At 46.4% G+C, this 16,091-nt stretch overlaps 1 protein-coding gene across 1 annotated transcript in view; it reads left to right on the top strand.

Moving 5' to 3' along the window:
- The first annotated feature begins 8,355 nt into the window (after positions 1-8,355).
- LOC118513654 (mediator of RNA polymerase II transcription subunit 15) overlaps positions 8,356-16,091 on the top strand; it is a 43,179-nt gene continuing 35,443 nt past the window's right edge. The window contains exon 1 of the mRNA XM_036059739.1: positions 8,356-9,113. The gene's annotated coding sequence lies outside the window, so the exon portion shown is untranslated. The remainder of the gene's footprint in view (positions 9,114-16,091) is intronic.

Raw genomic sequence — 16,091 nt, 5'->3', positions numbered from 1 at the left:
TAAAGTTGAAATTCTTATTAAATCGTGTATTTGCAAAGCAAATTGCATACTTTCAGCAGCGTTTAGCAGTTCGGCTAACACCAGTCTGTTATTCAAACTATTGCTAAGGAATTTTGAAACACTTATTATAAAAAATAAATGTAAAATGCAGACAAAATGCATTTGCAAATGCAAAAACAATGCAAATGCCAACACTGGATTAAGTATGAGATAAAAACAAAAAAGGTTTGCTTAAAAACTTGCATACCTTTAGGAGCTTAACGTAAAAAAATCGATCGAACCCTGTAATACTTTAAGCGTGGCATATAAATCGGATTACACTCAAATTTTAACACCAAAATAACAATTTCCGGAACAATCTTGCGTAAACATCAATCAACCTCAATATAATGGTGTGAAAACCAATAATAATTCTCTCCCTAGGCATGACCCATCCCATATCGCTTTGCTTCGTAGCTCATTAGTTTGTTTTCTTTGACCCTTTCTTCCCGGCCCCAACTCGGTCCACTCGTCTCTCGATCTCCTACAAGATCTCCCGAACATATTAACCGGTTCATTACTGGAAGAAACCGTGGTCGGCTACTGTCTTGCCGAGTCTGGTAAGTGATCGAATTACACACACACACACACACACACAGAAACCCCTTTGACAGCGAAAAGGGTCAAAGGATCAAATGATCAAGGAACGGCCGTGTTCGGGCGTTCCTTTCGATTGAGTTACTCGATGGCGGCGCTAGACATCCCCCTATAGGTGACCCTAGATTTGTACGTCCCATCGAACGGTGTCAATGAGCCCGTCCGTCAAAACGGCGGCGTGCCGTGTCGTGAGTCACATTTGGAGGTGTCACATTTCATAAATCATATTGTGCTTGGAAATGCTCCAGTTCCGCGTTGAAATGGTCCCGCGCGACATCGTGGCGACAGTTTGAAGGTAGCGTATGGGACATTTAAGCAGTGAGGCCTTGCTTGACAGTCTCACCGGACTGATTTACTCTGATCGTCTAACGGACGGCGAAACACAGGAAGGAGTGGTTTTTTAGTGACGCCAAAGACTCGAGCGTGTCAAAGTGACACTCGAGCGTTGTTCTTGCGTAGCCGATCTGTACCGTACAATTGCTTCCACTGCGAGAGAGAAATTGGTGGCCAACCATGACGGAAGAACTGTGCGTTCTGCGCCGTGTCTGGTTTGTGCACGATCGGTCATTAATCGATGAAATTGTGCATGAAATTGTGTGCACAAAGTGGTTCGTTGGAGGTCTGGTTCCTGGCGTCCTCTCGCCGGCAGTTGGCCGGCCATTAGTTTGTTGTACCAATAATGTAAGCAAACAAAAAGGGGGAGGAGGCGAACGAATGCACTCAGGACGCCATGGGCCGCGAATGTGGAAAGGAATTCCTTTGATGCAGCCACACAAAGAAGGTGTTGTTTGGATGAGGCACGCCGGCAAGCAATCTCGGAACTTCATCTAGAATAAATAATTCCAGAACGGACGGTTGGGAAGGTGACTTAAGCCATTCGAAATGACGGTTAAACGGAGAAAAAAGTTCCAAATCTCGAAGACAAAGTTCAGGAGATCACTCATGATGATGTCACTGACAGATATATTATTCATGAAAAATTGTACTTTCTCTCTCTCAAACTCGAATTCTTAATTCAATTTTAACTTCATAATCACGTAGGACATTTATAAAGGTGAGTGAATATGGTTTTGCCCATCGGAAGCCCAAACATTATTCCAGCTGCAGAGATACAGAGCTCGAAGATAGTGACGAGATCTGGGACACGATTGAAACACCATCCATCATCCTTGCCACAAACACACACACACAAACACCGGTAAGTGGCCGTTAAGACCACCTGGAATCCTACGCAATATTTTGTTTATCCCTCAGCTTTATTTCAAGTATTTGCACAACGTTTGCTCACTACAATCTCAGATCACGTTACAACCTCCATACTACTTCAGCTCCATTATTCTCCGCATCGGTATGAGAGCAAACACACAGAAGTCGGGTCCGGGTGAGTCATGTGGGGTGGTTGTGGTCGGTACACAATTTCTCCAAAAACAAACACTTCCGCCCTTCCGGCGAACGGCAAACAGCGCCACACCATTTGTAGGAGATTTCCGCGCGTACTTCCGGAGCGACACACGGGAAGTACGGTGTACACACACCTTCTCCGCCGTACCAGGGTGGGATATCCGTTTGGCGAAAATGATGAGATTTTTTTGTGAGAGCAGGGGAACCAGCATTATTAGGTTTCAGATTACCACGGCGAGCATTCGGACCAAAAAGGCAGAAGTCAGATGTCAGATGATCTTCCGGATGTGCGAGCGGAAACGCTGGTGAGATCTTCAAAGTTTGAAGTTAACGAGAGCAAAGCATACCAGCGGGTCGAGAATTCGAATCAGAACTATAGGGCACCGAATGAGCACGCTTGCTAGACAGCATGCTAGGGCAGGATAGGAACAAAAACCGTTCAAGGTCTGACGATGACGACGACCTCAAATGCTGCGGAGAATGCTGAATGCTGTGGACTGGTTGTGGGATTGTCCTTATAAATTATTTATACGCATTCCAGGGTTAGTGGGCATGACGCTCAGGCGCGAGCGATCGTGCTCTTGCAAACCGTTTCTCCTGATGAAGAACTCTAGAACCGCTGCTGGCAGATTTTGGTACAACATCACTTAGAGAAAGGCTTTAGCGACTCTAAACTAAGTGGAATCACTTTTCAACTTTGCAGCTCGAGTTTGTGAACTAAGATTTGATTCGCATGAAATTCAACCTCCACAAAGAAAGACACCAAAGCAGCACACCGCCCTGGCACACATATCGTAAACAAACGCAACCAGAGACGGCTTGCATGCGGATATAAATCTTGCACCGGGTTCACTGTAAACAGTGAATGATGGAAACCACTCCAAACCTTTTTTGTGGGTGCGATTTTCAGTGACTCGTTCGTCTCTCCTATCGCCAGCACTCCTCTGTAGGCGTACACTTACACACATCAAGCATAATTTCTTTCCCTTCGAACCCGGGGCGGGTGAAAATCGAGCGGGCGAAAGCGAAATCAATCAGCTTTGAAAGGAAGCCGTGCCCGTTGAGAGCTCATATGTGTATTTCGCTCCCCCTTTTCGGTATCGATTGCAAACGCTGGATTTCTTTACAGATTTGTCGATCGGAATGACATCTAGCGTTATGAGTGGAGACAATGTCTAGGGTGGGCGCATGATCGCGCGAGGGTTTCAGGCAACCAGCGAGACATCGGTGTAGTTTGGTAGGTTCCATAATTGTCACCGGTCGTGGGAGTCGTATCGGTGGTCTCGTGCCCTTTTCTCTGACCACATCGCCTACAAGGAGCTACATAGATGGATACAGAGAGAGAGAGCGGAAATGAATGTTTACATCACAAGCAAACAAGGAAGCCGGTCGAAAAAGGGCTGGTAGCTGGTCGAAGGAGGTGGTCCCTTTATTCCCTCCGTTTGTGGCTTATAAATCGCAACAACGTACGTCTTGGAGCCGAGTTTCAATGGAAGCTTCCAGCAAGGAATGAGATCATGCAATGATGTGCCCGTTGTTTGGTGCGTTTTTCCGTCGAGTACAGGCCGACACACGGGCACGGTGGCAAGTGAGTCGATTATCAACGTCATAAACCTATCAAAGCACCAAAGTGGGAAGCTGGACGCACTAAAAGGGGTAGGAAGACACTCGTGGAGTAGAAAAACGCATTGTAGGACAGTGTAGAACCGGTTTGCTCCAATTGAAGAGCAGATCGTGTGTTTGGTTTTCTTGTGGATCTGTTTATTCGAAGAAGTTTCATTCGAAAATGATGGATAATACCAAATTGTGATCAAAAACACCATCTATTGGTAGGCAATACAAAGCATTAGACAAGGAGACATAGGCGTGATGGACTCTGGGATCAGGGATCCGAAGTCTAGGATCTTGTGATCCGGGATCCAGGATTCGGGATCCGAGATCCTGGATCTTGAGATGTGAGATTTTCAGATCCAGAATTTTTGGATTCGAGGATCTTTGGATCCAGCGCCTGGGGATGTGGAATCTTAGGAATCAGGATCTTCGGGTCTTGGGATCCGGGATCTTCGGGATCTTGGGTTAAAGAATCCTGCGATCTTTCCTGCGAAGAATATACAGGTATTGCGATCCGGGTTCCTCAGATTCGGGATCCAGGAACTTGGAAAATTGGGGACCGGAATACAGGGTCCTGGAATCTTGGGATCCGGGATCTGGCGATTCGTGATACGCAATCGAGATCATTAATCTTGAAATGCGAGATTCGGGATTTGAGATCTTCGGATCAAGTCCAGATAGTCTAAAAGAGGATTATTTTTTATGAAAACAGGGGCCACCGCCGGTGTCCGCTCCCATGAAGTACACCCCACAGTTAAAACTTATTTAGAACCGTGCTAAATCAACCAGTTATTAATAAAAAATAGGTCCCCTTTATTGGAAAACCTTCTAGCATCGCGTAGTCAGAATAAATTCACTTTTTAACAAACTTTCAACCGATACCTTCGGAGAACCTTCGCAGAGAGAGAACGAACCGCAGACCGCAGAGAGAGTTATGTTAAGGTGGCGCGCGCGCGAATAGAACAATGCGCCAACCGGCAAACCAAGGCCAAGATCATACTTTTTCTTATGCTCTTCATCCGCCCCGATCGGGTTCTTTAACGTCCCATGCTCCCCAGAGCAATTGCAAACGGGGTCGGCTTTAGCAACAACAACAACGGCGCAGCAGCAAAAAAAGAAGCGACAGAACAACCACCGTTTAACCACGAGTTTCGGGCTTGGAAGAAGATGGCGTTTGCGACTCAGCGTCAGTGTGTGTGTCTGTGACTATGGGTACAGATTTTTCTGTTTCGAAATTCAATAAGATAGAGCTGAAATCAAAAGCCGAGAAGCGAGACGCTGGGGCGAGAAACCCCCGAACGGAATTTATTTGCCGCGGGGACGGCAAAACATAATAGTCTTTGTTTCGGCTTTGTACTTTATTTTCTGACTGCGTTTTTTTTGTATTGCTGTTACCGCCGTACTGTAACATCCAGCCAACGGAGAACAAAAACACACTTTGGGGATGGAAAATCTGGCCACGGGAAGCCGGGCAGAGGCGTAAGTTATGGGAGCAGAAAATCTGGAGCCAGCAAAAGGGATTTCGCGCATGATCGGTTGCGTGATCATCATCGTCGGAGGTCGTCTTCGTTTGTGGCAGTGTTTTTTTGTGTGTATGATCACTGTGTAAAATTGTAATTTAACATGGATAAAATGTTTGTAAACAAAAACGGTTCAAACGGAGCTAGCTTGACAGTTGGTGATAAATGTAAACAAACGGGCTTGAGTGACAGTTAGTATGGAGAATCCTAAGTAGTAGCAGTCCATCAATTTGCAATAAACCAGTAACAACGTTCGATACACCAATCACACCCAACAGCAGCTACCAGCAATCCAGTGATGCATGGAAAATGGAACAAGTTTTCCACCAGATGAGATCTTCACATTCCAGCGACCGAGCAGATCGTTGTCGCCCATAAATTACCAAACGCACCCTCGGCTCGATTTATTGTGTTTGTAAACATGCCACAGCTGGTGGATGTGGTTATCCACATAAAAAAAAAATCTTGGTGACGGAAAATAAATTACCATATGAAAGTTTTTCCCTAACAGCTCTGGCACCGGTGATAGCAGCTCGTTACACCGACCGACTAATGCGATGGTTAGTTGTATGCTTGGCTTTTAGAGGGTCCAAAAGTCACTGCCGTACCACACGGGAGAAAGGTTCTTCTAGACTTCCGACAGCTGTACGCTGTAAATTGCATACCCCCTGCGAGTTTTGTGGTCTAATTTCAGGGAAGACCGGTAGCCTAAAACCATTAGGGAGAGGAAAAGAAAACACAGGAGAATGATGAGTGATTTAGATGTTTAGATTTAATTGAAGTCGGGGGAAATTTAGTGAGCAGATCTTCCAGAATGAGCTATGTGTCTAGAAGTCGAGGATAGTAAATAATTCGCTTTTGGAGACGAACTCAACTGAACTAGGAAGAACTACAAGGACCTGTTCCTCTACAAAGTTCCAGCTAATTCTCGATGAGCCATTCTACTGAACCATCTAAACAAACGATATGATTTGAGTTAATGCTCATTGTCCGGAGGCGATTGAAGGAATTCGTTCCCAGCATTTAATTAGTTTGTCGCTCAATAGATTTGTACCGAAATTTACGAGCCTCCACACCTAAAGGATCACCTTCCCAGCCACTGCTTCCCTTGACCTTTGCGGACATTGTAAGGATTCGCCCCTTAATCCTGCGGGCCCTGTAAAGACCCTGCACGCCGTGTGAGTGCAACCTGAACAGAACTTATCCCTACCCCTGAAGATGCTGGTGGCAATGATGATGATGATGAGGTGATCCTTCCTCCTGAAGACATCTCCAAACTGAAGCGAACCGTACGCAAACACCAAACATACCTAAAGAAAGAGAAAGCTCGGCAGAAGTTGGGATAAAGCGGTGGGCACCGCAGCGAAGGTAGCACGCAGAGAGGCAAACCGTCTCGACGGTTGCGCACGACAGGACATGAAACATTAAGGGGCCCAACAAAAGGATGCACTTGGGAAGAAGGTCAGGAATGTGACTGGCTGGCTGGCAGGGTTCCCTGGCACCCGAGGAGGATCTGAGCTGGTGGAAGGTATTGCGCGAGAGCGAGATAGAGCAAGAAACGCTCTGTACGTCACGATCCGGTTCGAAGGTCCCACCGGGGATGATGTTCGTCTCCGGTCCGAGTTAGACGGTTCGCAAGATGCTGAAGGCAAAAGGGAAAACGATCTGCTTCTAACCACCAAGTCACAATGTCTCGGGCCGATTTCAGCATTGGTTCTTACTCTCTCTCGAAGGTTCTCACCTCAGCCTGCTCAATGGAATATCTCGACCATACGATCGGGTGGATTTGACGCAAGACTCAAGAACTTCATCCGAATGGTAGGGAAGACAGGGCGCAGAGAAGGGTCTTGACATTCGGTGCAGAAAATCGCATCGTTGCCACGGTAACCCCATCTACGGTAGGCCGATTGCTAGGGACGGTTCAGAATTGGAGGCGCAAACTGCTGCAAAAGACGTTTTTTTTTTGTTTGTGACGCCAAAGCGATTCGGTTCTGTTCGACGTGCTCGAGAGTCCGCGTGCGAGATGACGGTGCACGGTACGACCTTTGAGACATTCCAGCGTGGAGAAGCCTCTTGAGCGCTTGAGCCGTCTCCAGCACTGTCCGGCAGCAAATGAGCTCTCCAGGGAACTGGTGATCGACGAAGGTTGGCGGTCCCGGGAAGCAAACGATCGCGCTGTGTGTGTTTGGAGCAGTTGCTTTCGATTGCAACACCGGTGCCCAGTTGGCGATCGTACATCCCTCAATGTGGTGCAGTTCTTTTTCCCCGGGTCTTTCAGACTGTTGCGGAAACAAATGTCCGGACCGAATGAAAAGTGGTCGAGTTTTAATAGGGTTTTACTGTTTGCGAGCCGCGGCTGACCTCTGCCTTCGTGGAAGTTATGCAACGTTTTTGCATGGCCGGCTTCTCTTGGCTGAGGAACTTCTTCTTCTGCTGAAGTCTGTCTTGGGTCTGTTTCTTATAAAGAAGAAGCATCACAACGTGACATGCCATGCGGAACGACCCTTTTTGCTTGAGTTATCAGTTTTATCCTTACCACCGGTGTTTCTGTACAATTTCAAGCTCGAACAGAAGGCAACATTTATGGGAAAGAAATAACAAAAAACACAACAGCACACACGTACGGCAGTAGAAAATTCCCTTGAGAAAATGTTTGCTGGAAAACTTCAAAGAGAATGAAAATGTAAGCTCGCGAGAGGTTAGAAGGAATCGAGCAGAAGAGAGCGGGTTGGCTCAAAATAAATGGAAAGGGTAGGGTTCGTCGTCTGGTGCTCATCGACGGAACAGTTTATTTGAATATTTATATTTTTTGTGTGTATTTCTGAATTGTTGTATTGTTCAAACAATAGAGATTATCAGTATTTATTATTCTGATACTTTAAACTTATTTATCCGAGTTTTAAAAGAATTGAAAATTGATTAGAGACATCTTATTTGGGCATCAAGTTGGCGATTCGTTCCAAGCATGGATTTGTGCCTCGGCCACCAGACCGCCCCGCGGTTATTTACAGTATATTTTTATTTACATCCAAGAATGTGTAAAAGCGAGAAGAACCCTGCTTAAGCGCATTTTTATGCTGCCTATGCTCACAGCCAGAGAGAGAGAGACTTCACCTAGCCATCGGAGAGCGATCGTACGGCTTCCAACGCAGCTCTGGCAACAAACCGTTTCACCCCTGCGGTTCAGTTTCTCCGAGAGACACGGTTGCGTAGGTAACGAAAAAAGCGGCGTGCGTAGCGTAGTGAACTTCAAGCACGAGAAGCGGTTAAAACGCCCAAAGATCGTGATCAAAACCCTTCCCCGTCAAGAAGATCGTTCGAATCGATTTCAACGAATTGTGCGTCTCCGAAAAGCGTTATTTCGCGTAGGCACTTAAAGCTTATCGGAAGAGGCGAACGTATAGGGTGAGTTTAAATGTGATCCGTACGGTGACAATGTGTGTTTGAATGTTCAAGAATCCAACAAGCAGAAAACAAGGATTGTATTCCCTTTTGAGCAACTTAACTAACCCACATCATTTGGGCGACCGCCAGTGTCTATGAGTGTCTTCAAGAGTTTCTAACGCTGAAGATTTTTATTGCGACGCAGAATCGGTAGATATCATCCCCGTCTGCGTTTGTGAGTGGTTTCTGCGTGTTCCGTGCTCGGTGTGCTTGTGGCAGTGTTTGTTGTGGTGTAGTTTTAGCGCGTCTATGCGAAATTTTCGGTAAATGTTTACCGGTCGAATGTGTGTCGTTCTGCTGTGCGGTGCGTACGTGCGTGCGGTAGGAATTTGAATTGTAAACACGTGGTCAGTTAAGGTTCGCGTGCTAGACGTACATTCCAAATGGGCTGTGAGCGGTTCTGAAGCGGAGTCTGTAGCGGAGTGATCGATCGATCGACGATCATTAGCGAGTTGGCGGCAAAATTAGACGCGTCTTCGGGGAGTTGGAAGTTTTGGGAAGGTAATTTATCTTCTGCTTTATGTCCTGCTGTCTAGTAAGATAGTACCGTTTGTTGAGGATTTTTTGGGCTGTTTCTTAAGCGATTCCCGGTTGCTGAAGGAATGTTATTCAGCAAGAACACTTGCACAAAAATAAACACGTCCACAGCATGCAAAACAGAGTAGTGTCATAAAAGCAGGGAACGAACCTTCCGAAAACAAGAGCAAAGTGTGGCGCACCGGTAGTTTCCCTGGGCTCTTCAGCGAAGGAACACTCAATCCTGGTACGCCAACGTGCGTCGGGCTTTCAGAGAGCCCCGAAACGAAAACACAACTGCATGGTTTTATTATTGGATTACCCGCCGTAAAAGGGAATCGAAGGCACAGTACAAAACGGGACCTGAGCATTCCGGTGCGCAACTACGCAACCAACCGGCAGCCCGAAAGGAAAGAAAAAAAAACGGCGAAACAGGCAAACCCGAACGATGGACGAATTCTTAAGGCTTAAGGTGCTTAGGTCAAGTTCATACATTCGTCTACCGCTTTGCGCTGAAGTTGTTTTGGAGTGGTCCGGAGGTTCCAGAAGAAAAAAACACAGGGGAAAAAGAAAACGGAAACCACACAGAACATTAGACAACTATTAGCCGGGGAAGGAACAGGAGAACCAAAAACAGGGCCAAAGCAAGAATTTGGCCAAAGCAAAGTGGGATCGCCGATCGTTGTAAGTACGCCCAATGCCGAATCCCTGTAACCCGTTACAAAAACACAGCCGGCTTAAAGTGGGACTTCAAAAATTGGGAACATCAGCTCAGCATCCTTTTAGCTGCTGAGAAGGTGGTTCGAAGTGTATATGCTACTGTACGGGGTGGGTTTTGTGTTGCAGCGTACTCAAGCAATAAGTGGCCATTTAGGATGTCCGCAGTGTGTCCTTGCTGCTGCCACTTGAGATGCTTGGTGTATTTCGCTCGTCGTAACTTCAACCCGTCTTGACTCGTAACCTCGAACGCCGGCAAAGGAAGCGAATGCTTCCAATTGCTTCATTAGGCTAGGCCCGATCTGGTAAAGTGAAGGCGTACCGAATACGCTGCTCGAGCTCGACCGTTCAGACCTCACTGAGGGTGTGGAGAATCGCAATCGGCGATGCTGTTAGCCGACGAAATCGAAAGTAGGAAACAGTAAAACCGCTTTGGTGTTGTGTTTGAATTATCTTCTGTGTGTGTGTGTGTGCTGATAGGTTTGGAATGTTTGCGAAACTTGGAACGTTCCAGCATTGGCACTTCGTCCCATAAACGCAACACAGAAACACCAATCTGAAGCTGTATCGCACTTCATTAGCAGCTTCATTCATTGTTGCACGAAATTACAAATCCGACGCGAATCGATTGTTTTATGTAAAGTGGCCACATTCACTCTGTGTGTGTGCGCGCGTGCGCCATTTTCAAAAGGGCATCAATTTACACGCTCCAGTTGTAGCGTAACCAGGGACAGCGACAGGTGATTGACAGGCGAGACAACTTTACCGCGTGCTGGGTGGGATCTGCAGATCCATCCGGGGATGGATGGATGGATGGTCGATCATCAATTCGGCACTACATTGTATTTTGGGTACGAGATGGCCAGGCAATACCTTTAGAATTGGAAGGGAGAGAAATTACTTTTATTGGAGTTGGAGAAAAAAAAACTGCAACCAATGGTCTTGAGCGAACCTCAAGGCGACGGTTGTAATCGGCGTTCAAGAGCGTGACTTTTGGCAACATTGTTGGTGTTGGTGGTTTATCGATTTAAGTGTTTCTGGGTGCCGTGACCCGGGAATATGGTTACATGGTTCGTGGTTTGTGGTGGAATAACTATGCGCAATTAATTGTGCAGCTTGATAGCTGGTAGGCAGTTATTTTCTCACCATGGTGCTTTAGCGAGACGGGTGCCGTTGCCGAGATGCATCTAGGTTTCATGATCGTTGCTTTGTTGCTTTGGTTAGAGCTGCTGGTCGCTATTAATTGGGGAGCTAGAGGAACGAGGCTAGTTTAGTTTGTATTCTGCCATTAGGGTGTTGTTTCATTAGACTTGGAACAGAGGGATGTATAGGATTAACCCTCCAGAAGATCAAGAGAGACTATCGTAAATTGAAGAATTTTTCTTCATTTGGTCTCAAATCATATGCCTCATTCTATCAAATATTCCAAGGCCTGAAGATAGTAGAGAAAACTCCATAAATCTAATCTACATACTGAATCACATTACTGATACAGACATCTTAGATCATCAGGGCTCCAGTATTGTAAAAGATCATTTGGAGATCATCTTGGAGATATGGATCCTTAGACTACAATTTCAGATGATATAATATAACAAGAACTTACTCACTTACTTCTTATTTATAAGACACTAAAAGCATGGTCGTCATCGTCTTGGCCTCTTTCTGAAGTTCTTCATAACGCTTCCAGTATTCAATTACCAATTCAATATCTCGGCCTTGCTTGTGGAAGATCACTTCTGTTCATGAGGATGATCTAAAAAGGCCTTATGAGACTGGGTTGTCCAGTGTCATTCTCATGACATGATCAGCCTACTGGAGCCTGGTGAGTCTTACTCTCTGCTCGATGGTAAACCGTATCGCTTGTAGAACTCGTCATTGTAGCGATCTTTTTCAATAAAAATATCTATAGACAGAAGATCGCAGAAAGCATTGAGGCTGGATCACACAGGTATATTTCTGCTTCTAGAAATTCTAGTATCCTTTAAACATTGGCACTGTCCAAAATTGTGGAATAATGTCTGAATAATGGTAGTTGTATCAGACACTCGAAAGGTCCACGTAGGTCGCGCGATGAACTCTGGATGACTCTGAAAATCTCTGAATCTCATCTACTGTGAAGTTTCTATTATCTCAAGTTCTTCTGGCAAACTCTTGGAGCGCAAAAAGCAAGCAGTCTCATAATCAAATTTACACCAGAAAAACTCGTTCCACATCACTTACAAAAGCGTCAGCCGTAGTAAGCACCACCGCCAGCGAGCGATCCGATCCAAATTCCGTCACCCTTCGACCATCCGTTTCCACTCCCTATCTCCCGTGCTTGTACCCTCCCGATAGCCGGTATGCAAATGCAACCTAACCGGGCGCATCGAAGGGAACCGATGAACCGTATCCGTATCTGTGTGTGTGTGTGTGTGTACCATTCGCCCGAGAACTAGGGAACGGCTGTTTTTTCGCTTTTCGCTAGTTGCTTCTTCACCACGTACATAGCGTACAGCTGCATGCTCCGGTGACTTTGGGTGGCCAATGGGACGCCCAGGAAGCGTCCCCGGTTCTGCTCTCCCGGCTCTTGGTAACGAACAATTGGAGTGCCCCGACCACACAATCGAGATCTGTGTGTTCCGGGAAGAAAAAAAACAAGCCACAACATCCCTTTCGCCCTGGTGCCCTGGGAGGTTCGGAGATGGGGCGCGAAAAAAAGGGCTCCACTGAAAATGGGGCCCTGAACCATTACAAAGAGCAAAAACAAAATCAAAGCTAACCAGAGCAGTTGGAGACAGGAAAATTACCGGCCAGGAATTGGCACTTTGGGAAGCACATTTCGCTTGCTTTCACTCGTGTCTAAGGGAATGCTAAATGTCAAACTCATTACATGGAGCATTTTTTTTTGCACATGGAATTCCAACAGTTCCAATGGTGGTGGACTCTTGTTTTGCGTCAACCCTTTGACAGGTTGGAAAGGCTTTCGATGCGCTTCGTTTGACAGAAGGGTTTTTTTCGGTTCTGTGGCGAAGGAAATTTGGAAATTTGGGCCCTGCCTTGTTTGTTGACCCCTGCTTGACAACGGCGACGAACTGCTTCAATCTGTCAGTTGTTGTGATGCAAAATTCCGGATGTGCATGCAACAACGCGTCACCTCACACACATAGGAACTCCGTGTAGTTGGCGCATTTAGCTGTCACGTTCCGGCCCAGGTATCTGATCGTGTTTCGCGTTGCTGGAGAGCAAAAGCAAAAAAAAAAAAGCGCAAATCGAGTAAACGAAACGATCCGATTTTCCGTCGATCCTGGTGAGCGACACGGATCACGTCGCTTTGAGAAGAAGAAAATCGCAATTGCATCACCCACCCCTTTCCCCTTGGCGGCGTTTGTCAATGTGAACGAAATCAATAAATTTCACGAATGTTGAGTGATTTAAACTGCCTTTGTTTATGTGTTGCTGGATGATCTGGTTTGGTCGGGAGGGCACAGAACCCTCCGGGACCCGGCTGATGGCCATCGAGATCAAGACCCGGTCCAGGGGGACGACGATCGATTTGGGTTGGGCGAGGTTCGGGAAGCGAGTGCTTATTTTCATGCCAATCGTCAATTATCGTACCCTTTGCCAGACTCACGGCCCATCTCCTCCCACTCTGGAGCTTACACGATGGGGTTTGGTTTTGCGTCACGTTGGTGAATGCACTCGAAATCGGAGAAGCAATCGATCAATAAATTGTGAAAATAAGCAATTGGAATTTCTGTCGGGTGAATGGGTGGGAGACAGCTAGTGAAGAGATGAGATGGGTCTCTTAAAACAAAAGCATGTTAGTATGTGAATTTATTCTCGCAGTGATTTTGATTATATTGGGGAGTCATAATCCATTCAGTTTAATGTATTTTCTGAAGATCGAAGTATTTTTTAATGGTAAAACATGCGTAATTATAGTACTGAATTTAAATCCCGGCTAAAAGAGATCAGAACAACTGTAACTGTAACTCTACAAAACCTAAATAGGTGATAAAATCAATAATTGCATACTTTTAGGCGCTGCGAATTTTCTGCTTAAGGTGGGTTTTAGGAGCTTTTTTAATTTAAGTCCTAATGTTTTGTTCGTAGTTTTGGAATGTTAAAATGTTGTTTAACTTTCACACAAATACACAATTCGACGCACTTGTCGCACTGTCGGCAACATTTCGTTCCTCGCTCCGCAATTCAATTCCAAGGCGAAACCGCTCATGTAAATGCTAAAATTGATTACAACTCCGTACAAACGGAAACCGCCTCTCGTTAGCGTTTTGACGGTGTCGGGAACTCGTGTCAATGTGGTTGAATCGGTTCGGTGCGGCTGTGTCAAAGGTGCCGTGAAATTAACCACGGCTGGTCCCCGCTTTGCCTTGGCGGAGCATCCGGATGCCTGTGACGACCTTAAGCAGCATCAGCAGCCAGCCAGAGTCTAGATAAACATAGATTCCACTCTACGGTGGAATGTCATTCTGGATTTAAAATGGACGGAAAACGGACGCCTTGATGGCCGTCCGAGCTTAGCAAAGTTTTACTGCGTACAAGATATTAGCGTGCTTACAACGCACCGCGATAGGCTAGTAAATGCCGGATGATTTGAGTATTTACAACCGATCGTAGTGCTGTTAGCGGGCGAAGCGCATCATTACGCCCCGAAAGCCGCTTATTGGTCATCAGCCGGAATGGATTTCGATTTTGAGGTTGACCAAATGCGCCGGAGCACTCGGAGCTGGTCGAGATGTTTTGACAGCGAGGTTCCGAATAGCTGGACCTCTTGTCTCGAAGGGTTTTGTCGGGGTGATTTGTGTCGCATCACGAATGCGTCATCGAACAAATCATTCTTAGCGTTGCATCATCATCGCTTAGGGCAGTAAAGTCGGGCTTCTTTAATCCGGCCGAAATAGTGCGATTGTGGCGGAAAATGCGTGGTGCTCGATCGGGAAAAGGCATCAAGAATCATTCTTCTAGGTTGCGTGCGATGGGTTTTATGGACGCGTGAATGCACCAATAGTCCACGGTCAAGGTATTTCACTCGTGATGGAAGAGTGAGAGAAATTGAGCGAACGAGAACTAGGGGCATAACCTCAAAATCGGTTCGCCACGGACTGTCGTAGGGGTAGAAGTAATCTCTTAATCCGGTCATTATCGAACTCTGGCAACATTCCAAATAAAATACCGATCAGTGATCGGCTCGGTACACCCCATTGACGAAGGTAAAGAGAAAGGTACGAGAGAGAGAGAGAGTGCGAGCATGAGGCGGTCTTGCGGTTATGGTAAGATTGGACCACGGTTCGTAATAGCCGAACGCTGGAAAGATCAAACGATCCTCGACCGGAGGAGAATGTGTAAGTGTAGGGATAAAATAATAGCAATAAAACCGGGTCGAGACCTGTTGGCCTTTTCTGGCCACGATGTCTAGACGGTGACGGTGTGGAAGGGTGTTGGGCGAGGTTTTTGGGCCGTGTCTGGCGGGTCTTTCTTGTTCCCGATTTGTTTTTTTGCTCTGCTCTGGACTCTGGACCACCCAATCGAAAGGCTTCCGATCGTTCCGAGGATTAATTCGGATGTTTTATTTGCCCAAGCGCACGCGGGATCGTTCGTCTAAGTTTGGGGGATGTGGACGAGAATTACCGAAGCTGGACGATGCCGTGTCCCAGTGCTCAAGGAAAGATCCCTTTTACGATCCTCTCTAATGCGTGTAGGTTTGTTTCCGGGTTACAGCATCGAAGAATCTCTCAACAACGAAAAAAGTTTGGAAGAAAACACGGAAGAATGTGTCTTCTTCCGAGGGGTTCTAATTCTGAGACTGAGGTTTTCTTGGGTCATTTTGATGACACTCGGTACAACCGGATGATCGTCGGGGCGACTGGGCTTGACCATAAGGTGCGCAAGTGGGCAACAAAACACGCATCACCTAATGTGGGAATGAGTGATCATAAAAGTGAAAACCTTCTCCTCTAATGATTCTCCGAATGTTGTCCTCTTCCCGGAGCAAGCAAGGGACAGCGAATGAAGGTAGGGAACAGAAACACCGGTAGATCTTTATCCGGTAAGGAAGCCGGCTTTGGCTAGGTATAGTTTCGTGACAAATTACTACCATCCGGCCAGAATGTTGGAGGGAACTTCCGAAGCACGCGCACACACACAGCCTGTGGGAATATTTCATTCTCAAAGCCATTGCTAGAAGTTCCCTGTGTAATTAACCTCCAGAACTTGCGCGATTTTCTAGGTTTCTGATCTGATTGC

This window comes from Anopheles stephensi, chromosome 3 (assembly GCF_013141755.1).
Source record: "Anopheles stephensi strain Indian chromosome 3, UCI_ANSTEP_V1.0, whole genome shotgun sequence".
In the NCBI taxonomy this organism is placed as follows: domain Eukaryota; kingdom Metazoa; phylum Arthropoda; class Insecta; order Diptera; family Culicidae; genus Anopheles; species Anopheles stephensi.
The sequence above is the reverse complement of the archived record's forward strand: the minus strand, read 5'-3'. Positions and strand labels throughout refer to the sequence as shown.